At 43.6% G+C, this 23,624-nt stretch overlaps 1 protein-coding gene across 2 annotated transcripts in view; it reads right to left on the bottom strand.

The window, feature by feature from the left end:
* The window catches only part of DNER (delta/notch like EGF repeat containing), a 321,150-nt gene that overhangs the window by 224,969 nt on the left and 72,557 nt on the right, over positions 1-23,624 (bottom strand). Inside the window, exon 1 of one of the 2 annotated variants that reach the window (XM_044241775.1) lies at positions 1,272-1,423. The exons of the other annotated variant lie outside the window; for it this stretch is intronic. The gene's annotated coding sequence lies outside the window, so the exon portion shown is untranslated. Of the gene's footprint in view, positions 1-1,271; positions 1,424-23,624 lie in introns of those variants that run through there. 2 annotated transcript variants of the gene reach the window in all.

A 23,624-nucleotide genomic window follows, 5' to 3' on the forward strand; every position in this document is an offset into this window, starting at 1 on the left:
TGAGAGCTGGACCACTCGGTACCCCACCTTCTAGACTTCTGTTATAACATCAGCTCTGGAGGAAATCAATTGTTAAATATTTGAAGCAAATAAGCAGTATTTACCACCTATTAACAATGAACCACAACAAAGGAGGAAATCAAGATGGACGACTGCATGAACAAAGTCATGATTGATTAGAATGCCATGTGGAAGAAAGAAAGATCTGATTAACAGGGGATGCTTTGTAAATGGCCCTTGTTCACTGAAAAGTGAAAATAAGCTGCAACCAGACAGAAGACAAGTGATGAGGAGGAGGACCATTCTAGAAGTCATTAATGCGCCCAACCGAGCAACAAGCTGTAAGCAGTGTGACCGAGGAAGGAGAAGGAGACTGAGACTCTCACAAGCCGGGTCATGAGAAGAACAAGGAAATGCAGAGAGGCAGGTGGAAGGAAGCAAACAGCAGCGTCTGGGGGCAGTGAGGCTGAAGTTGAGATTGCATCTGGGCAGTGGCGAGATGAAGCAGGTTATATTTTCCAAGACCCAAGGTTTTCCAACAGCTCCTGCCTCACATCTCCTTCTGCAACGGGACCTCATCTCTCTCCTGTCAGTAGGTGAGTATCTTTCTGCACGCCTGTGAATATGGAGGGGGGGTGGTGCTGGTGGCTACTTTGACCATAGAGCCAGGCAGAAGGTTCCAACATCTTGGAAGGCAACCACTCTATTGGGAAGATGACTGTCCAGAAACCACCGAACTGTGAGAAACTAAACCACACGGAGACGCCCAAGGGCATGAGACACCAAAGTTGGGGAGGCAGAGGGAGGGGAAGGAAGAGGAGCTTGGAGGGACCAGACTTTAGGGGAAGAAGCTGTCTTAGCCGTGGATCCTCAAGCCCCAGACACTCCAGCTGACATCTCAGGGACTGGAGATAAATTCCTCAGCAGAGCCCTTCCCAAGCTCCCAACCCACAAAACCCTGAGCAAAATAAAAGAGCAGTTGTAAACAACTAAATTTTGTAGTAACTTGCTACACAGAAATTGATACCTAAAACACAGAGAGCACCATAGAAGTAAGTTAAGTCACCCACATAAGCAATTTTCAATGGATTTTGAACTGCTAGATCTTGTGCCCAAAAAGATTTCCTATTTAGAACCCCAAACTAAGAAACAAAAAATACCAGAACTGCTCCGATTTAGGGGGGCAGGGGGGCAGGAGACCCAGGAGTTCTGCACTGCAACGCAGCATCATGCTAGAGTTCTGAATGTGGTAGCCCCACAGAGAGACCCACCAGGCTCGCACAGATGTCCTCAGTGTGACCTGACCTGTGAAGGCAGAATGTGGATGCCGGTGGGAAGCTCTTGATCTTAGCCTCTGCTGCTAGAGTTACTGTTTCCAACTTTAGGGAGGAGTTGGAACTCTGGACCTTTAGACTGGCTTCTTCCCCTGTCTCAGTGTCTGACTGCTGACACTTCCGTTTTCTGCTTTGTAGTCCTCCCCCAACATATTTTCAGATAATCCTAATGGGGCGTCTAATATATCCCGGCAATCTCTCACCCTGCTCTATCCCCCTTCCTCCCTTTCTTTCCCCTTCCTCTTGTGTTTTTGTTTGTTCCTTTTTTTTTTTTTTTTAAGCTGTCAGTGAAAGAAGGAAAGAGAAGAAATGGAAAATTATTTTGCATGGTTTCACACAGTGGTTGAGTGATTAAACTGTGAATCCAAACTCTCTAGATTTCCATCCTAATTTTCTCAATCACTAGCTGGGGAACTGTGCCTCTGTTTTCTAAGGTGTGAAATGAATGTAATAATAATAGAAACCTGCTTGTACAATTGCTGTCATACTTAAATGATTAATAGGTGATAGCTGAGCTTCAGTAACTATTTGGTCATATTTTTTTTTTTGACAGAGAGGAGAGGGGGACAGGACAGAAAAAGAATCTTAAGTAGACTCCATGCCCAGCATGAAGCCCGACTCAGAGCTCAATCTTATGATCCGAGACTATGACCTGAAGTGAAATCAAGAGTCAGATGCTTAGCCAGCTGAGCCACCCAGACTCCCCAAGTCATGAATATTACCCTTACTAAAGCTTACAGCTTTCCAGTATTCTGGAAAGAAGGAATTTAGAGACAATACCTAAGATGTACCATAGGTAATTACCCTTAAGTTCATTTAAAGTACAGAACCTCTTTATACATTATTAGCCTCATAAAGGCTCATTTTCGATTTTACTAAGGAACACCTACTAAAGTGATTCAACAACACAGTGGTCACTATTCTGAGGTCTCACTGAGCAGAAATGCTAAGGAGAGTTTTCACATTGTCGCCCTCATTGGGGTCAGCCAAGTTAGCAACTCCAGGGTGCCTCCCCCCTCCCCCATTTAAGTGAGTGAACCCTTAAAGAGCCACTGAGTGATACATGGAGTCTAGTGTGTTAGACAGGCAGAGAGCATGGGGCTTCCAATACTCCCAAACTGAAACTCTTCTTGGATAAGAACAGTTGGAAGATAGAAAAGAAAAAAAAAAAAGTGTGCGGAATGACACATTGTTGATTCATTTGCATTGTATCATAGCAAAGCTGAGAAAAAGGAGCTCATACTTGCAAAGTCTGAGTTGGTCACTGAAGGACGGCACCCAGCAAGGCAGCAAGGTAGCATTCGAATGCCTACCTCTCCAGGAACACACCTGTGAGTGTCCGATCTCTGATCTGTCCATCTGTAAAGCACCATTTATTGTTGTTTCTTCTGGATCACATGTAGTAACTCGGAGATTTTTAGAATGGGTGATCAGAAAGTATAAACCATGACATTATAAGGTTATTATAGCTTTAGAAAATGGGTCTCGAGTTAGTAGAGTACAGAATTTGTGCTTCTTTTAGCAGTCTTGTTTATGAGCAGAATGTATTACCCTTACTCATTTTCCAATGGTTATTTTGACAAGGTCTGTCCATCTTCTACCTGAACAGATGCCCACACAAAAAGCATGTTGAACTTAAACAAGGTATTCATTCATTAAATAGCAACTATCTCAGGGAACCCTAAAAGTCTTATAGACTCACAGAAGATAAAATCTTCTGGCCAGATGTTTAAAATAGTTTCATTAAGTTGTTGCACATAGATCTCAAGATAATATGTAATTGGACAAAGACTTTTTATTGATAGCACCCTATTTCATATCTTCAGGAAAAAACTATTTAAAACCATTGGCTTGGGGCACCTGGGTTGCTCAGTGGTTAAAGCCTCTGGCTTCGGCTCGGGTCATGATCTCAGGGTCCTTGGATCGAGCCCCGCATCGGGCTCTCTGCTCGGCAGGGAGCCTGCTTCCCTCCCCCCACCAACCTGCCTCTCTGCCTACTTGTGATTTTTGTCTGTCAAACAAAAAAATAAAATCTTTAAAAAAATAAAATAAAATAAAATAAAACCATTGACTTGCCTGGAAAAGACTGGGTAATTTATGATCAGAGCTTCCTGAACAAGAGTAGCTGGTGGCTGTAGGAGAATCCCCACCATCTCCTTGCCCACCCCACCAGGGCTTCCCTGGAGCCAGGAGTGCCTTTGGGAGTCAACATGGGGGCCTGGCAAAATACTTACCTGGTACCATAAGTTTGCCTTTTTCTACGTTCTGCCTCCAATTCCCTTTAAAATTTAGAAATGCTATTTAATATGGGAAGAGAATGGCTGGAGAAAGCTGATTCAAGGACCACTGATGGGTCTTCCTGGGAGAGCAGAATAGACAGGAAGAAAGGAAAATGGGGGAATTTTTTACTTTACGCATCCCTGCGTACTGAGCATTACGGCTTTCATAACTAAAAAAAATTTTTAGAAAATTACTGAAACTTTCTGGGCTCTAATTTTCTCACCTGAAAAATGATGAGACCAGGCCATAGACAAAATGTACAAAGACATCACTTCCAGCTTTTAAATTCGGTGACACCAGAAATATTTCCCACACAGCCACTGACAAGCACGCACTTCCCTTTCTACATCTTGGTGAAAGGGCAGTTCACTTCTGTTTCTCCTTTGCCTGGGTAACAGCTGATGTCTCATGGTTGCCCATTATTTTTGTTAGGTAATTTAATTCTTAAGACAACCCTATGAGGTAGATGTTGTTAATATTCCCATTTTGCTAATGAGGAAACCAAGTCACTGAGCTACTACAAAGTATTCTGTCAAGTATATAGCAAGGATTATGTATATGTCTTGGGTGAAAATGTTAACACCAAAGCAATGACATTGAACACAAGATAGTACCTTCAGTTGATAAGGATGAAAAGTCAAATATCGTATCATTCCAATACCAATGTAATGTTAAAGAGAGCTTTCCAACATCAAAGGGGTTCTAGAGAGAGTGAGCCCAAAGAAGCCTGTGCAATTCAAAGCTACTCGGGCTTGCTAGTCACACATTACAAACATTGAATAGGACACTTTGACACATGCGGTCTAGGGTTAAATAAACATGGACTATAATATCACATTTGTGCATTAAAAACTCCAGCAAAACAAATCTGGCATTGAGACTGAATGAGGGAAGCATTTAAAGAACTTATTTCGACAAACATTCACTCATCTCCTTAATAAAGGACTGATTGATGTCTGTAGCTCCCAAATTATGTGCAGATTTCACTCATGGACAAATCAAGACTCAAGCAGGACTTTTTCGGGTGTGGGGGCAGGAGTACCTCACCAAACACAGTCTCCGCATCAAATGTGGGGAGGACGAGAACATAAAGAAAGTTCCGGGAATATTATGAAGCCCCACCATGTACATTATGGTACCAACACAGGAAGGCCAGATCACTGAGACTGAAACTTCAGTCCAAAAAGGATGTTGAATTGGAACCAAACCAGCATTTGCAGCAAAGTGCTACTTTTTGCTTCTCTAGAACACTAAGAAAAACATTAGGTCCCACTATCCAAGGGATCTAAAAAGGTAATTCACAAAATAGAAAGCTCTGGAATGGACAAAGGTTCACGCTTACTGGGAGTGAAAAATGGAAATTGAAACAAGATAACCTCTTTTCCTATTTAATTAGCAGAAGTAAATAAATTGATAATTATTACTATATCAGATGTCAGCAAGAGTTCAATGAAACAACTATTCTCAATATTGCCCAACTATTGTGTCAGGAATTGGTCAAATTTTTCAGGAAACCTAACACATGATAAGTAAACAAGTGGCATAAAATAGCTTCATTTTAATGCAGGAAAAGTTGTAAGTTCAACATTGAACATCAAACACACAATGTTTCACAGTAAATTTGGACAAAAGTATGAGTATGACTTAGGAGAATGGCTAGGCCAATGATGGTACAACCACACATAGAATACTGCAACCATTAAGTGACAAACGCTCTAACATAATATGGAAATGTGTGAATAATGGGAGGTTAAGTGAAGAAGCAGGACATAAAATTCTTCATCTGCCATGTTTATGGCTGGGTTAAATACACTGAATATCAACAGAGAGGAAGCAAGACCTGTAAGAGTTGTGTATGGGTATGGTAATTGTCTTTTTTTCCTGTAACGGTGTTATCCCATTTGTGCAATGCAAAAACAAGTAAATAAAAGACTTGTTGAGGACTAAACAATTAAAAGAATAAAATTTCTTTGGAAAAGTTGAAATGAAGCTATAGCAATAAAAGCAATGGTTTAAGATTTTAGGACATTAAAAATAAATCCCAAATATTAAAGCTGAAACAAAGACATAATGGGAAATCTCAGGTTGTGTAGACCGGTGCCAAAACCCAGCAGGGCTGCTTCCAAGCCTGGGTAAGTGTGCCTACTCAGCAGCCTGCCGTCCATGCTCTGCCCCCATGGCAGGGGCAGAGCAGAGAACAGTCATCCAAGGTACCCTAGTTTCTGTCCCTACTGAGTGAAAGCATCCACATCCAAGACAATAGGCTCCATCCAAGAGTACATGGCCCTCTCCAGGCAAGGCTGGTCCTCCCCGGCAACTCTGACTCTCAGGGAACTTAACTCAGGTCACAGGAGGCCCAGGATAATATCCTACTTGTATACCTCGAAGGGAGCCTAAAGCAAATAGGACCTGAAACCAAGCATATTAGCGCCTTTACAAATGAGACAGCAGAGTATCTGTCCAAGTAAAAACACCATGAAGATGGGGCACCTGGGTGGCTCAGTGGGTTAAAAGTACAACCCTTGATTTTGGCTCAGGGTCATGAGATCAAGCCCTGTGCTGGGCTCTGTGCTGGACGTGGAACCTGCTTCAGATTTTCTCTCTCTCTCCACCTCTCCCCCAACACACACACTCTTTCTCTCTCTCCCTAAAAAACAAACAAAACACTGGGTTTAAAGAGTAAACTACAAACTCTGGGTTTAAAGAGTAAACTACAAACGTCAACACTCAGCAAGCTGTGACCCTGCCTGCCCTCTAACAAAGGACGTTGCCACACAGATACAGCCTATAAAAACTGTGAATGATGGCAGGTTAAGAGTGCAAGCAAGATATAAAAGTAAGTGCAGACTGAGATTACAACTTTGCTTCTTAAGACGTGAACAAATATGAAGAGAGAATAAGCCAAAAAATTCTAATAGCTGCGTTTGAGTTACAGATTCTTTTCTTTCTCTTTTTTCGCGTGCCCAGCTTTCACTGAAATGAGCTGTTACCTCATTTTGTAAGGAGAAAACAAAGAGACAGGAGGTAAAAATGTCCCTAGCTACACACTAGAAAGAGGTAAAACCAAGAATGGAATTGAAAGGTGCTCAGTCCCAGTCTAAAACTCATTCGGCTCTGACCACACCGTGCGGTGTTTCCCACTTAATAAATTTGGAGTAATTCTTTTTATCAAACCAGTCAGGTCGTATTCACTCTAATGTTGGAAGTAGTATGATTTTACTTTTGAATACTAGACACATTTACCCACAAAAGAGAAAAATAGAAAAGCAATACATTGTATAATGATGTAATTACGTTTGTTTTTGGTGTACTATTTTCTCTTTCGAAGTTAGACGTAAAGCCCAAAGAGAAACCACTTTTTCTAGAAGAAAACAGATTGGTATTTACTGCCATTTCACAGTCTGGGCAGAAGTGGGAACAGGGGAATTGCCCGTCTTTTCTGCTCTGATAGCTTCACAACACTGCTTGCCCAAAGGAGTCTGTCATCACCATGGCAACCTGGCACCGCATCCTGCAGGAGGCAGGGAGGAGGGGCCTCTCTCTTCCCTGTAAGGCTCACACTGGCCCATCTGTTCACCCTGCTCCCTCGCCTGAAACGCCCTTTCCCTTCTGCCAATGAAAACCCTTCAGGGCCCACCTCAAATCCCTCTTCTTCCACAAGGTCTTCTCCAGAACCTTCAGGAACAGTAGTGACCCTTCTCTTTAAACCGCATCTTATGACAATTGTCAGCTGAGTTTCATCTCAAGCTCCAAGGTGGCCCGTGCTGTGGTGATGTTGAAAACAATTCTGTGCAAGGAGGATACTCGGTTCCCTTATACAAGGTTGGCTACACGGACTTTTAACATGGTGAAATTCTTTCTTCCATACTGCCCTGAACACTACACCCCCCACTCACCTTCATCCCTCTTTGTCCCTCTCCCTTCCCCCCAACCCTGTCCTGCAAGTCCTGGATTTCCCTGTGTGAGCCCCATGATCTCTCCACAGACCCATCAACTACAGGGTTAATGCTGGGAGCAGCAGCAGACCTCCAGCCCTCTATTGCCCCCCCCCATGCTAGGGTTGGCTCTGATTGGTCAAACAAAACCAGATGTTAAGTGTCTTGACTATAATCATTTTCTTTGGAGACACTGAGGATTGGGGTGGGGTGGGGGACAGACTCCCCTATCCATTAGCAATGTCTGCCAGGAGTATAGACAGGGATAGACCTGCTGAAAGTGGGTCATCTGATTAAAAGGTCTGCAGCAGAAAGCCTGGCACTGGATGCCTCACGGGCTACTTCTCAGAGGGGAGCAGAGGCTGGAAAAATCAGGGAGGAAGAGGGTCAAGGCAGCAATGAAAAGGAGAAGGTGCCCGCTTCACAGTGGAAGAGTTTTGTAGTTTTGAACAGACTGCACTGCACCATTGATTTTACCCACTGCCAATCTTGGTGTTTTTTGTTTTTTTTTTTAAGATATATTTTTTTGAGAGAGAGAGTGTGTGTAGGCATGAGGGGGGAGGGGGTGCAGTGGGGTGAGGGGCAGAGAAAAAGGGATGGAGAGCCTCAAGCCCACTCATGCAGAGTGCAGAAGCCTGGATTGGATGTGGTTGGATCTAGGACCCTGAGATCATGACCTGAGCTGAAATCAAGAGTTAGAGGCTTAGGGGACTGAGGCACCCAGGCGCCCCTCCCACTGCCAATTTTAAAACAATGAGATCTTGGCCCTTTTATTTCTTATCCATGATGCCCATTAGAGCATCATTTCCTTAAATACTCTGTGCCTAAGAATTATATTAATTATAACAACACTAAAAACAATACTTTTTACAATATTTGTCACATGGTGGACACCATTCTGCACAATTACATGTATTAGCCACTTAATCCTCCAAAAAAACACTCCCGAGCGTTATTTAATATAAAAATATTTTTAAATTATATGTTTACTTTAAACAACACTTTATAAAGAAGGAAACTGAGGCCCAGAGAGATGAAGTAATTTGGTCTCAGCTACAACTCAGAAAGGCAGAGTCGGGGTTTGAACCCCGGCGGGCTGACCACAGAGGCCACAGTCCTCTGCTGCGCGCTCTAATTCCTCAGAGGTATAGTTTGCTGGAGCAAAATGTTGTCAGCTGCATACTGAACTTGGCATTTTCCTGAGTGAAGCAAAATGAGAGCAGCTTCCTGACAAACCCCTGAACTGCACAGGCACAGTTCTCCCAAGATAGAACAGCTGCGCTCAGTCCGTCAGAACCCTGAGTCAGATGTGCACTGTGCTCCTCAGCCCTGGGGCCCGGCCAGGCAGGTGCACGGATCGGCCACGTCCACACCCAAGCCCAGTTTCCACTGGGGTTTGTATCAGGACCAGCGATGAAGAATAGCCACCCCCAGGAGGGAAGAACAGAGAGAAGCAAGTGCAGGGAATGCTGAGTCGAGAAGACGGAGTGATTAAGCAGAGAGTCAATGGAACAAGCAAAGACCTGGAGCGCGCCCCGAATTTTACAGCCGAGGAAACTGAGACCCAGAGAGGGAGGGGACTGGTCCAAGAGCGCAGTTAATTAATGATAAAACTCCTCTAAGTTCAAGTCCCGGGGTCTCTAGGCCAGCAGGTCCCCAGATGATGCTGCATCAGGACAGCTAAGAAAGTAGGAGGGAAAGTCACGGGAGCTACTCTTGCTGCCGCAAATCTGTTTTGCTCTGGCAACCTGAGCGCACAGACTTTCCCAGCCTCCCTTGCAGCTGGGTGTGGTCACGTGACTAGGTGCAGCCAATGGGATGGAAGAGGGAGGCCCAGGCGCCCCTTCCAGGCCTGGAGGTTTCAGACTTAAACACTGCTGCTCTTCCTCAGTGCCCAGCCCCTTCCTGCGGTTCAGAGTGCAACTCCTGTGCCCTCCTGGGTGAAGCTGCAGAGCTGTCTTTAACCTGGTCCCCGCATGACTGGTGGAGCAGATACTTCTGCCTCCCCCTTCTCCCCCGCCAAAAAAAGAACCACTATCTACCCTCATCACTGCTGTGTGATGAGATACCTCTGGGAGGCGCGATTCCATGTCTGAGCCAGTGCGGGGTTTCTTCACCCATCCTACCCTGAGGAAAAGTTCCAGCTGATCTTCCCTGTCCCATCCCAGTAACACATGCACACGCATACGCATACACAAATACGCACACACAACACACACACACACTTTCTCACACACACACACACACACACACACGGTTGCTCCAAACATTTAAATTATAAAATGGTAATATGTCTACCCAACCCCACCAGTTTAGAATTGTTGAATCAAGGATTTAAAGTTACAAAATACAACTCCTTTTGTTTTATTGGACAATGGACTCATTAACCATTAGTTCAGTTTGATGTTAAAAATGCTTAACTCCAGGATGCCTGGGTGGCTCAGTCAGCCTTCAGCTCAGGTCTTGATCCCAGAGTCCTGGGATGAATCCCCCACCAGACTCCTTGCTCAGTGGGATGCCTGCGTCTCCCTCTGCCTTCTGCTCACGCTGCTTGTGCTCGCTTGTTCTGTGTCAAGTAAATAAAGAAGATCTTTTGAAAAAAGAAGAAATATCAATCTAGAATTCTGTATCTACAAAGTATTCTTCAAAAGTGAAGGAGAAATAAGTCACTCTCAAATAAATGGAGATGAGAGATTTCATTAGCACACCCACAGTTCAAACCACAAGGACACCTGGGAGGCTCAGTCACGTAAGTGTCTGCATTCACCTCAGGTCATGATCCCAGGGTACTGTGATTGAGCTCCACATTGGGTTCCTTGCTCAGTGGGGAGCCTGCTTCTCCCTCTGCCTACCACTCTCCCTGCTTGTGCACTCTCTTGCATGCTCTCTCAATCTCTCTCTCTGACAAATAAAATCTTTTTTAAAAAAAATGCATAATGCCTTAAAAATTTTTTAATTAAAAAAATTAAATTAAAAAAAAAAAAGAAAAAACTTTACTCCTTATTCTTGGTCCACAGTAGCGCACTGGGGCCAGCTCATACCAGCTTGCCAATTGTGACATTTTCAGGAATTCCGTGAGCCAGCTTTTAAACACAGCCATTACTAAAAATTACTTCAAACAGACTTACTATTAAATAAATTATATTAAAAGCAAAGTTAACAAATGCTCAAACCCCATCCCTTCCTAATTATTTTACTACATTTTAATATCATTTATGCTCTTGGAGTTATTTCCATCTGTTGTGTCTGATGGAAATATCGTAGAATTGAGTAGAATCGAGTGCTAGTATGATCTCTCCCCAACTCTGCATCACCTCAGGAGCTTGAAAATAGCTGTAGTGGGAGTGTTTATACCACAGAAATTGGCACATGCTACAAATCAGGGCCTTTTTGTTCTTCTTCTTTTTTCTTTTGGTCTGGAGAGTCAGCTGTTAAATATTTACCACTGTTCTTAAAAGGAAAAATCAGGCCGGACATTATCCTTTTACTTATCTTGAATGGACATGGCACCATTTGGCCTTTTGGTTAAAATGGAGATATCATCATTTTTAATTTGCACATTTTACTTAATTTAATGTCTTTCAAAAATTATGAAAATGGCCTAAGAAAATTATTTAATGTTCTCATCACCATGGAAATAACTAGGATAGATGCCACATGAAGCATATTAGTGGAAATCTGCACTCATTATCTGTATGCTATTCAGAATATACATTTGCAAACAAGGCTTTCTCTTCCTTAAATTAAGAGCAATCCTTTATTTATTTATTTTAAAGATTTTATTTATTCATTTGACAGAGAGAGATCACAAGTAGGCAGAGAGGCAGGCAGAGAGAGAGAGGAGAAAGCAGGCTCCCCGCTGAGCAGAGAGCCCGATGCGGGACTCGATCCCAGGACCCTGAGATCATGACCTGAGCCGAAGGCAGCGGCTTAACCCACTGAGCCACCCAGGTGCCCCAAGAGCAATCCTTTAAAACCAAAAGCTAATATGACGGGGTAAAATTGCTGTGGTTTATATGTCAATTCTTTCACAATTGACCTATAGAGTCCAAACAATCTTAGTTATAAATCCTAGCAAGCTTTTTTTTATAGCTATTGAAAAAAAAACTGATTCTAAAATCTATATGGAAATCTATACAGAACTACAAGCAGCATTTGAGTTGGCAAAAGAACAAAGAGGGTTTACACTAACTGATTTCAAAACTACAGGATAGTATGGACTACCATGGAATAATCAAAGCAATATAGTATTGGCCTGGAGACAGACAAGTGGATGGACGGAACACAGAGTGCAGAAACAGACATGTGCATATGGTCAATTGATTTTTGGCAAAGGTGTCAAAGAATTTAATGGAGAAAGAATAATCTTTTCAACAAATGGTGCAGGACAATTAGATATCCATATGGAAAACATTTTCCGGGTGTTCAGCTCTCCTTTTCAATCTGCATATTTTGTTTTATGCCATGTGCATTGGGTGGAAGAGAGAAAGAGAGACCTAAAATGTCTATCTTCCTATGTGATATGAATTTAATGTCAACCCAAGTACACCAAGATATTTTCTGTTCTAATTATTTAAATCAAGTGATCAAATGTAGGAATTATTTATCTACCGAAACCTGCTAAACTTAAAATAAAATGTGGCCAAAAGCCTAAAATAAAATGTGAAATGTTATGTAATAAAATCAAATCCTTTCACTACTCAGTCATACAGGCATTTCTTTGGAATAAACTGTCAGAAACTATCTACTAAAATTGTGTTGGTAAAATAGTCTAATTCAACGCACCACTTCATAGTTTAAAAAAATAAATTCCAAAGCAATTAAGCCACTAATCCAAAGAACCCACAGGTTCAGGGCCAAGTCTCCAGACTTCAGCTCCATATGTAGATTCTAATAGGTTTCTCAGAGTGTGTCTGTGACCACCTTGATCTACCAGTGGCAAAACCACTGGGAGAATCCCTGGGAATTGTGGATACCTGGGCTGCATCCCAGGCTTCTGAATGTCAGGCACTGGGAGTGGACCTAATTTTACATCCTGAACATGCTCTCTAAATAGAACTAATGCACACTGAATGTAGGAACCTCTCTGACCACCATGGTCATACTAGAACTTTCTCCAAGGAAAGCATGTGGAAATGAGACAAGGCAGGGGGAGCAGCCTTTGGAAAGGACAAAATAGGGTTTGTTTGGGGTTTTTAAAATATTTATTTATTTATTTATTTATTTGAGAGAGAGAGAGAACGCGCGCGAGAGCATGAGTGTAATCAGGGAAAGGAGCAGGGGGAGAGGGAGAGAATCCCAACCAGACATCCTGCTGAGCCCAGAGCCTGAAGTGGGGCTTGATCTCACAACTCTGAGATCATGACCTGAGCAGAAATCAAGTGTCAGACACTCAACCAACTAAGCTACCCAGGAGCTCCCAAACTGGGTTTAATTACAGCCAAATTACCTTATCCCGTGTTTGCAACGATAGTTATTTTTTACATTTTGAAATGTCTCATTTGAATGCTCAAGGACATTTAACAAAAAATAAGAACACAGAACAAAATTCCTAAATACATTATAAAACTAAAAGCAAGCTTTTGAGAGCTTATATTTACATCTGGTAAGTGGCTAAGAGCAAAGCTCTAATAAAACCAAGGCTTCCGCTTAATCACCACAAAAACCAAGTGGTTGCTCCACAAAAGGATGGAGCAAACAAATCAAGAGGAGTGCTCACACCTCCCAGCACTCAAGGGCAGGTCCTCTGATGATGGCCCACCTTGGACTTGGGACTCCACAGAACTTGCATATTTTCACAGTGACCTAGATGGCAAGCTCTGGCTTCCTCCTCCAAGGGACAGCCCCCATTTGAAATTGGATCTTAACTACCAACACATATTTATAAAAGAAGCCTTGAAGAAAAATTACCTGCAAAGAAACATCAGCAGAAGCCTTTTCCCATAGCCCCAGCTACCAATTTCTTTTCACAACTTACATGGGCACTGCTCCAATATACCTCTTAAATTATAGCACTGTGTGGATGCTCTTTTAAAAGGTTACAAGACAGGGGCGCCTGGGTGGCTCAGTGGGTTAAGCCACTGCCTTCGGCTCAGGTCATGATCTCAGGGTCCTGGGATCGAGCCCCGCATCGAGCCCCGCATCGAGCCCCGCATCGGGCTCTCTGCTCAGCAGGGAGCCTGCTTCCTCCTCTCTCTCTCTCTCTGCCTGCCTCTCTGCCTACTTGTGATCTCTCTCTGTCAAATAAAAAATAAAATCAATCTTAAAAAAAAAAAAAAAAAAAAGGGACGCCTGGGTGGCTCAGTTGGTTGGACGACTGCCTTCAGCTCAGGGCGTGATCCTGGAGTCCCGGGATCGAGTCCCACATCAGGCTCCCAGCTCCATGGGGAGTCTGCTTCGCTCTCTGACCTTCTCCTCGCTCATGCTCTCTCTCACTGTCTCTCTCTCTCTCAAATAAATAAATAAAATCTTTAAAAAAAAAAAAAAAAAGGTTACAAGACAAAACAAACAAACAAACAAAAACTATAAAAGGCTAATACCAGCCCAGTTGTGCCATTATGAAGGTCAACACAACTTCAATCCTACTGTGGCAGAGCTTTGCCTCTGTACAGTTTCAAGCTGATTTGCATGTTTCGAGATTACACTACAACATGAGACTTCCCACACACAAAATCATAGCTTTGTTGAAAAGATTAATATAGAATTGTGCCAAATTATTTAAAGATATGGGAATAGCGAGAAAAACATTATCATTAGCTGATACACAAGAAGTTAGCTCAGCATGTCCTGTATGAAAGCCTTCACAGAAAACACCTTTCTCTCTGCTCGTGCTGGTGAAGCAGTTTGCATGTTTGAGGCAATTTCCACAATCTGTGATGACTTCTAGAATCAAGAAACATTTCATGTCAGTTTATTCCTACTATACTTCTCCATCATGGTAAACAGGGAGAGAAAGAGAAAGGCGTCAAAACATGCTCTCTGCACCTCATGCAGCAATTTTCTTGGAACAATGTGTGCAAAACGGAATTGAGGCAATACCAGGAACTGGCTGACACGGATGGTTCAGTGGATCCTGGAGGACTTGCTTCATGCGCGGGGCTGAGGACCCTGCAGAAGTCAGAGACCATGAGTATGCAATCTCCAGGGTGGGTGATTCCCCCCGGCATGGCTCAATAGCCTGGGTTTTGGATGAAGAAGGTCAATACTGGGCTGTGGTTTTGCTGAGCTGGTAAATCAGAATGTCCAAAGGGAGAAAGGAGCGGAGAGTATAGGCAAGAGATTGGGTCAAGGGACGAATCATGTGAATTGAATCAGCAAGCAGGGAAAGAAAGTGAATGGCTGTCTTGGGTCTGAGAGCAGCTGAGTGGGGGAGAAAAGGAAGTCTATGACCCTGGAGGTCCTGGCACGAGGTGAAGGACAGACGCACTTGGAACAAGTGAGTGAGGATGTGGGGGTGGGGGGGTGTGGGTAGGGATGTCAGACTTGCCAATTCTCTAAGTCAGCAGCTCCCGGACTGACTCTGTCTGGGACACCGTCCTGGGGGAGAATGGCTGCAATGGGGCAGGTGTGAAGGGGGAGGCCACTGGCGGGACAGAGACACATCAAAGCTGGAAAGTTAGATGGGCTTTCCACAAGGGCGCTACATCAAATCCACTGATACTGTGACTTGAGTGGAGAAGAAAACTGAACAGACATGAAAGACTTTGAGGACTATGGATATGTGACTGGATACCAGACAGAGTAGGGTTAGGGGACAACAGGCCTCCAAGAAATGCAATTTTGTATACAGATGTGAAAAAGCAACATTTTCCAGTTACATTGGGAACAAAAGAATCTTTTCTCTCCTTCTGCATCTCTCTCTCTCTCTCTCTCTCTCACACACACACACACACACACGCACATGCACCTGCACACGTTCTTTCTCATTTACCATGTGGATACCAGGCCCCAGACCTGTGACCCCTGGGACATTTTTTTCCCAGCTTTATTGAGGTATAACTGACAAATGAAATTGCATATATATAAGACATAAACCATGATGATCTGATATATATATGCACCAGGAAATGATATAAAATTGTATATATTGGGGCACCTGGATGGCTCAGTGGGTTAAAGCCTCTGCCTGCGGCTCAGGTCATGATCCCAGGGTCCTGGGATCGAGCCCCGCATCGGGCTCTCTGCCGGGTAGCCTGCTTCCTCCTCTCTCTCTCTGCCTGCCTCTCTGCCTACTTGTGATGTCTGTCAAATAAATAAATAAAATCTTTTTTAAAAAAATTGTATATATTTACAGCACAGAGTGAGTTAATCTGACAGGTGCACCCACTGTGAAATGGTTGCCACAGTCAAGTTCATTAACATATTTACCACTTCACATCGCTACTGCTTTTTCTTATGAGAACACTCAAGATCTCTCTCAGCGGGGATGCCTGGGTGGCCCAGTCAGTTAAGCGTCTGCCTCTGACTCAGGTCATGATCCCACAGTCCTGGGATTGAGTCCCACATCTGGCTCTTTGCTCAGGGGAGAGCCTGTTTCTCTCTCTGCCTCTGCTCCTCCCCCTGCTTGTGCTCTCTTTCTCTCTGTATCTCTCTCTCTGACAAATAAATAAATAAAATCTTTAAAAAAAAAAATATCTCTTAGCAAATTTCAAGTATACAACACAGTTTTATTCACTATGGTCGTCATGCTGTATGTTAGAGCCCCAGAATTTGTTCATCTTAGAACTGGAACTTTGTACCCTTGGACTCCCAAGCCCCTGGCACCTTACTCTGTTTCTAGGAGTTCCACTTTTTTCGAGTCCACAAATATTGGGAGATCACACAGTATTTGTCTTTGTCTCTCTGGCTTATATCACTTAGCCTAAGGCCTACCTGCTCATCCACCAATGGCAGGATTTCCTTCTTTTATACAGCTGAATAGTACTTCATCATATACACCACACCTTCTTTATACATTCCTCTATCACAGACACTTAGATCGTTCCCCTGTGTTGGCCACTAAGAGGAATGCTGCTGTGAGCACAGAGCTATCTCTCGGAGGCACTTACTTCATTTCCCTCAGATACACTTCAGAGTTCTTAAATTAAACAACCCTGCTAGACGGGGAAGCAGGAACTTCCATTGCTGGTCCCCTGATCCCTTAGCAATACTGCACCCCTTCCTCACGCTGGGAAAAAATGAAGCAGATAGTTAAAGCTATATAAATGGTCTTCCAAGAAGAGAAACAGCATCAAAAAGGGAAAGCATGAAGAGGTTCTCCTGAGAAGTCTGAACTTTTCTGGTAATGGAAATTGGGAAACAGTACAAGGTTCTGTATCTCCGAGAAGAAAAAGGTTTGGTCTCCTCTTTGCTGCTTAGCTCCCTCTGGTGGAATACTGATTTTTAAGGCTTGCCCAGGGAAATCTACGGACTCTGGAGGCCTGGCCAACCTTCGCCGCATGGAGATAAGATGTCGTAGGTACATCAGGACAGGGAAGAGGAAGAAAGTAATGCGGGGGCGGGGAGCGAGGGTGGCAGGGGGACACAGCTGGGAAAATAATAAAGCAGCAGCAAAAAAACTGAAGAAACAGGACCACAAAAACCTACTTTTATCACTTCTTGGGTTTTTTAGGTTTTTTAAAGTCCCTTTTCTATTATATTAAACATAGCTTATTACCTTATGTTAAAATACTAGTTCTACTAAATTATGAACTCATCTTTAAATGAACTTTCCCAAGATTGGGGATAATTTTTGATTCAAAGGTGCCAAGTGCCTGAACATTTGCTGTAGCTTTGATGGCAACCCCTGATATGTCTTTCAATTCTGTTTTCTTCAATCTCCAAAATCATTTGCCCATTTGCCTCAGGAACAACCTGCCACCAGGGTCTATCCTCCTTCTTTGACAAGGAGAAAACCTTTTACAGAGTTATAACAAAGTTTTACAGAGCACATCCATCCCTCTGCACGGTAACAGACTCCAGCCGAAAATGCTCTGAGCGAAAAGCAGAGGGAAAAGGCGTAGACTGGCCCACTGAGCATAAACATCAAGATTCGACAAGGTCAGTGACTTTGGAAAGCACAAGACATGACACACTCTCTGACAGGAAACCAAGGCCATGGCAATGACTGTGTCAGTACGTCTGGCCTTACCTCCTGGCTAAGGAAGAATAGGGAAGACCTTCCCTCAAGCCGGTAGAGGCAGAGGAGCAGTGGACCCTCGCAGCAATGGACCCTCGCTGCCCCTTCTAGGAAAAACTACAAAAACTGCTCAAGTCACCTGCTCCTCTGGGATGGAACTTCAGTCCTCCCCAGGTGATTTTTGCAATAAAATCAAAAGTCTCTCCCGACATCACACTGACCCCTCCTCCAGGTATAAACAGACCCTGTAAGTGCAGAGGAATGAACTGGATGGAATATTCCAGCAGTGGTCTGAGTAGCATCAGCTATAAGGAGAGCATTACTTACAGATCACCTGAGGCCATCGAGGGCCATGGGAGCAGAGGGAATGTGGAAGCTTTAAAAAAAATAATAAGGAGATCAGAGAGTGGCCTCAAGACTTAACTACCTGTGTGGTCTTGGGCAAGTTATATCCTCTTTGGGCCTGTGTCCCAGGGAGGAGCAGAATGATGTCTTGGTGAGAGAATGTGGTGTGAAGGGGTCTTTGTAGTCTGGAAGCTGCCTGCACTTGGGACTATCCAGCAGGGTTGGGGGAAGGGGGCATAGCAGTCAGGAACTTTCCAGCTGTCTAACCTTACATAGGTCACCTTAACAACCCATGCATCACTTTACTCCCTGGTAAAAATGGAGCTCATGATGGTGAAGCTAACAAGGCCCACTTTGTAAGATGAAGTTAAATCCACATAAAGGAACCAAGAGCCCCCAAAACAGTTGGGAGTCCAGAGTGCTGGTTATATACACAGTGGTATGTGTGGTGTCATCTTTGCAATCAATACTCTGCCATTTTGGGGTGAGTGGATGGCTTGGTCAGTTAAACGTCTGATCTTGGGGTCCTAGAGTTGAGCCCCAGATCTGGCTCCCCACTCAGCAAGGAGCCTGCTTCTTCCTCTCCTTCTGTTCCTCCCCACTGCTCTTGCTCTCTCTCTCTCAAATAAATAAATAAAATCTTAAAAAAAAAAAAGCTTTGCCATTTTCCTGCATTTGTCTCTATATTGTTGTTTTCTTTCCTTGTGTATACTCCAGACCAGTCCGTCCATTTTGTGATCTTTTTCCTAATTTCTCATTGTCAATTATCTTCTTCACTTCCCAGATGATAGTAGCCCAACCTCCTCTCAAAGAACCTTGAAGGGTAAGAGCCACACAAACCACTCCCGTCTCCCACTCAGGGCTTTGCCCCAGCGGTCCCTTGGGAAATGCTGGAGTGATCTGCACGCTCCCAGCCCCCGTGCCCCCACGCCCCCCGACCGCCGTGCACAGCCTCCGTGCCTTTCATTGTAGGGATTCATGAAAACCCAAACCCTGCCAACCCTGAACTTGCCTTCAAGTTTCCCAAAAGTCACTGATGACTACACGTTGTCTAAACACCTATAGCCATCAAGTATGACAGTTGTCTTGATTACTGAAGAAAGAGCTTGTTTTTCAGTATTGCGATGCCTCCAAACTCAGTGATCTCCAGAAAGCTATTCTGGAGTCGGGGTTCTGGGGCTGTTCAGTGTGACAGTTAAGAATGGACTGTGACTTGAGTGGTCAGAAACAAGCAAGGAGATGCTTATGCTGAGTCTATTCTAATATCGAAAACGCAATAGGCTTTTAATAATAGTAATAATTACTACTCTACTCCCTATCAGCAGTAAGTACTGTTTTACGAAACGAAGAACGATTAGTAACTGTTAGAATTTGCAGAACGTGGTGCTGACATGCACAACACTAACTCCAGCCCTTCCGTGCTGTCAGAGTTGGAGAAGACATAGCATTAGGGCCCACAGCAGGAAGAAAACATCTAAAGAATTTTGTGTCAGGCTGGACATTGAGAGAGCAAGCAGCCCAGGATCTCTGCTACTAAGACAGGAGGCTATAGTTAAAGAACTGGATGGAAGTTGTACCCAGGGACATTTGTAGGTCCCTTTCAACCTGTCCATCTGGGATCACTGAAGCCCGAGAAATAGGCCATACATTTTGTACAAATTGAGTTGTACTTTTTTCCTTAGCTACTTAAACACATTCATCAATCCCTCCATATTTAAATGTACCTACAGTGTAGACAGCTATGTCATTTACCATTCAGACCAGGATACTTAAAAAAAAAAAAAAAGGATTCTTTTAAGTGAAAGGGGTCCTATGAATCATTCCAAGAGACAAATCAGGAAGCAGGGTCCCCCTGCATAAACGTCCGTGGAGAGTTAATCCGGTCCCACTCCCTTGGAACACTTTCATTTTGAGCTTCTCTCATTCATTCAAGTATTTCCTCAGCACAGACCTTCTGCCAGGCCTGGGCAGGGCACAGAACAGGGATGAACGAGCCGTCTCCCTTAATTCTGCAGCGCTCCTCTTAGCATTCAAAGACAGCCACCACGGAGCCTTCGCCGCACAACGTGCCAAGTGTCATCAGACCAGCACAAACGTCCTGACAGACGTGGTTGCGGAGAAAGAGGCTAGTCCTCCCCAAGGCCATCAACCAGAATCAGTCCCTTAGCCACTTTACAGGGAGGCCACGGGGTGACCAAAGCCCTTGAGAATCCACAAAGCAAGGTAGATTCTCTAATCCTTTTGCTGTTGCTTCCTGAATCTCTAAGTAGGCGATGCTCCCCCCTCTCTCCTTCTCATGCCTCCTGGGAAAGCTACAGTGGGTAAGTAGCAACTGGGGGGGGCAGGGCGAGGGGACAATAATCTCACCCGAGTGAGGATTATTTTCACCCGAGGAGGTAAAAGACACTGGATGGCTAAACAAGTCCCTACACGTGCAAACTAGTCTGTTGCCTGAATTGCCAAGCAAAGTCTATTACAAATAAAAAAAAAATAGCCAAAAAACCTATGATTTGGAAAAGCGCTGTAAACACAGATGGCTTACAATGGGAAATACATAGTGCTCTCCCCGTTCAATTCAGAATCCCAAATACCAAAACTGATAAATAAAATAGCCATGTGTCCGTGTGCATATTTTGCTGATGCCAACCAAATACGTTATGCTGATCTGTGCAATTGCACGGATGACATAATTTCTGGAGGGAAAGGCGGGAGCCAGCCTGTCCCTCGGAGTCACTAACAGGATGGACTAAACATCTGACAGTTGCTTGTTATGTAACATTACACTTGGGTTTTCTGAAGGAATAACAATAAACAGCATAAAAGCAACCAAATTCTGGAGGTATTTTGGCACAACCACTCCACGCCTGCTTGCTGAGTGCACATCCTGTGGAAGGCGTGGTCCGCAGCAAACCAGACAAGCTCCCCGCCCTCATGGTGCTGAGGGCAAGAGGCCAGTAACAACAGAGATGTCCACCATAAATATATAATCCCACGTAATGCTTGGTGTCAGAAGAAAAATAAAACAGGGTAAGAAGTGGTTAGAGGGTTCCAGAAAGACCCCTTGAAGGAGGTGGTATGTGAAGAGAGGGCTGGAGGTGATGAGGGAGGCAGTCACGTAGTGATTTGGGGAGGGAGCAAATCGGGAAGCAAGGACTTTATTTCAGCTCTCTACGAAGTAATCATTAGAAAATACCTTTTCAGAGCTCAATTTCCCCCACTTGCATCCACTTATGTGTACTATATCAATGTACATTTTGACAGTATTCATATCACTGAAATGGGGTTATAAAGTAGGAAGTGTTTGGAGAATTGGATCTGGAAACACGTATTGAAAGCTATTACAATTATCACAATTGTTTGGCGCAGTAATCCTATTCCTAAAAATGTACAGAGAGGATATAGTCATAAACGCACACCAAAGGAAAAAAAGAAAGAAAAAGAAAAAGAAACGTGCATATAGATTTTTATGTGGGGACATCAGTGGAGCTCTAAATCGGAGATATCCGCAATTTACAAGAGAAGAGATTGGAAACAACCTCAAAGTCTAAAAACAGAAAGCATGTGAAGTGAATTACAATCTTTCTGCATGACGGAATATCAGCCAACAATTAAAAAGCAAGTTTTTTTAAAGATTTTATTTATTTATTTGGCGAGAGAGATCACAAGTAGGCAGAGAGGCAGGCAGAGAGAGACAGAGAAGCAGGCTCCCCGCGGAGCAGAGAGCCTGATACAGGGCTCGATCCCAGGACCCTGAGATCGTGACCTGAGCCAAAGGCAGAGGCTTAACCCACTGAGCCACCCAGGCACCCCTAGAAAGCAAGTTTTGTACAATATTTAATGACATGCAGAGATGCCTGTGAGAATTTTAAGGGGAAAAGGCAGAGTATAAAATTGTGTATACAAAATGATTCCAACTTGAAATCTATGATATATTTGCATATACATATAAGAAATATTCTGGGGAAAATGTGCTGAAAGGGGATTCTCTCTGGGTTGGGAGATTACAAGTGACTTATTCTCCTTTCTTTCTTTCTTTCTTTTTTTATTTATTTGACAGACAGAGTTCACAAGTAGGCAGAGAGGCAGGCGGGAGCAGGGGTGGGGAGCAGGCTCCCTGCTGAGAGGGATTCCCAATGTGGGGCTTGACCCCAGGACTCTGACTGAGCCACCCAGGTGCCGCAGCATACACTATTCTTAAAGGAACACTGAGGTTGTCCTGAATTCTGATTCAATATTTAGGGCTTTCTCTTTGCAAAATCTTTTAGTGCCTGAATCACTGTCAAGTGTAATCCTGTATTGAACCTGTCCAACGTCACTGCAGCTATTCCACTGTGTCCCTCTTTTCCTTTAGTTCGGTCAAAGATGTTAAATGAGCTACATGTTTTAGACTATTGAGTATTCTAAGGGCACCTGGGTGGCACAGCTAGTTAAGCGTCCAATTCTTGGTTTCAGCTTAGGTCATGATCTCAAGGTCATGGGCGAGAGCTCCACATAGGGCTCCATGCTCAGCACAGAGTCTGCTTAAGACTCCCTCTCCCACTCCCCTGCCCCTCTTGCATGTGTGCTCTCACTCTCTATCTCAAATAAATAAGTAATGTTTTTAACAGAATATCTAGTTTTCTAGAGAATTCCTTTTTTTTTTTTTAACAGTTTTTGGTCCTGCACTGGAAATTGCAAGCATATGCATGACGCCATTCTGATAATAAAAGCAAGTTTTAACAAACACGGAATGGTAAACATCTCTGGACATGTGCTCTGATTATCTGTGGCCTGATATATTGTTTGTCTTGGATTCGAACACAAAAGCAAATAGACATTTCTTTGAATAGTGGACCTTGCCCCCAGAATAACTCATCTCCTATATATTCACTGTTCCAAACACCTTTTTTTTTCCCCAATTTGCAAAATCTGCCTCTGCTGAAAGTGTGCTTGCAATTACAGTAGGCTGCCTCCCACCCAGAGGTAATATGTTTCTGCTAACCTGTGTTGGCAGGCCAAAATCCATGAACAGAGCCTATGCTGTCCTGAACTCATTAGATTTAACAGGTCGCTGACACTTGTAATTCTCTCCAGTAACAGTAGAAGGAGAGAAGAGGAGGTGAGAAAAGGCTGGAAGGTGATGGCAGCTTAAAAGGGTCTTGGCTAACATTCTCGACTTTTCTAATCCAGAGTCATTTCAGGATGTGTCCCCACTATAATCAGAAAACAGCATTTTCTTTCACTTTTTTTCTAAATTATAAAAGCTCTTTTTTTCTAAAGTATAAAAGCTTCTAAGTATAAAAGCTTAATATCAAAGGCGGACTACACAGATGCTTTGAGATGGTTAACTACATATTTATACGCTTATCGGGATTACTTATTAAAATATGTTATATCTGTAGGAAGGAGAGCATTAGGTATGCAAAAGCATTACTTCCAACATGAACTATATCCACTTATAAGCAGATAAATGCTAAACAGCTAATTCTCTGAAAAAAATCCTGCTTTATAGCATTTCTAATTTCTGTGATATAAACATTCCCACTGTGTCCAATCTTCAGCCACCAATGCAATGTCACTGAATGCTGAGTTGGGGGGAAACGCTGAGGGTTAACTCCTGCAAGTCAGTAAGAG

The sequence above is a fragment of the Neovison vison genome, chromosome 3 (genome assembly GCF_020171115.1).
Source record: "Neovison vison isolate M4711 chromosome 3, ASM_NN_V1, whole genome shotgun sequence".
NCBI classification, from domain to species: domain Eukaryota; kingdom Metazoa; phylum Chordata; class Mammalia; order Carnivora; family Mustelidae; genus Neogale; species Neogale vison.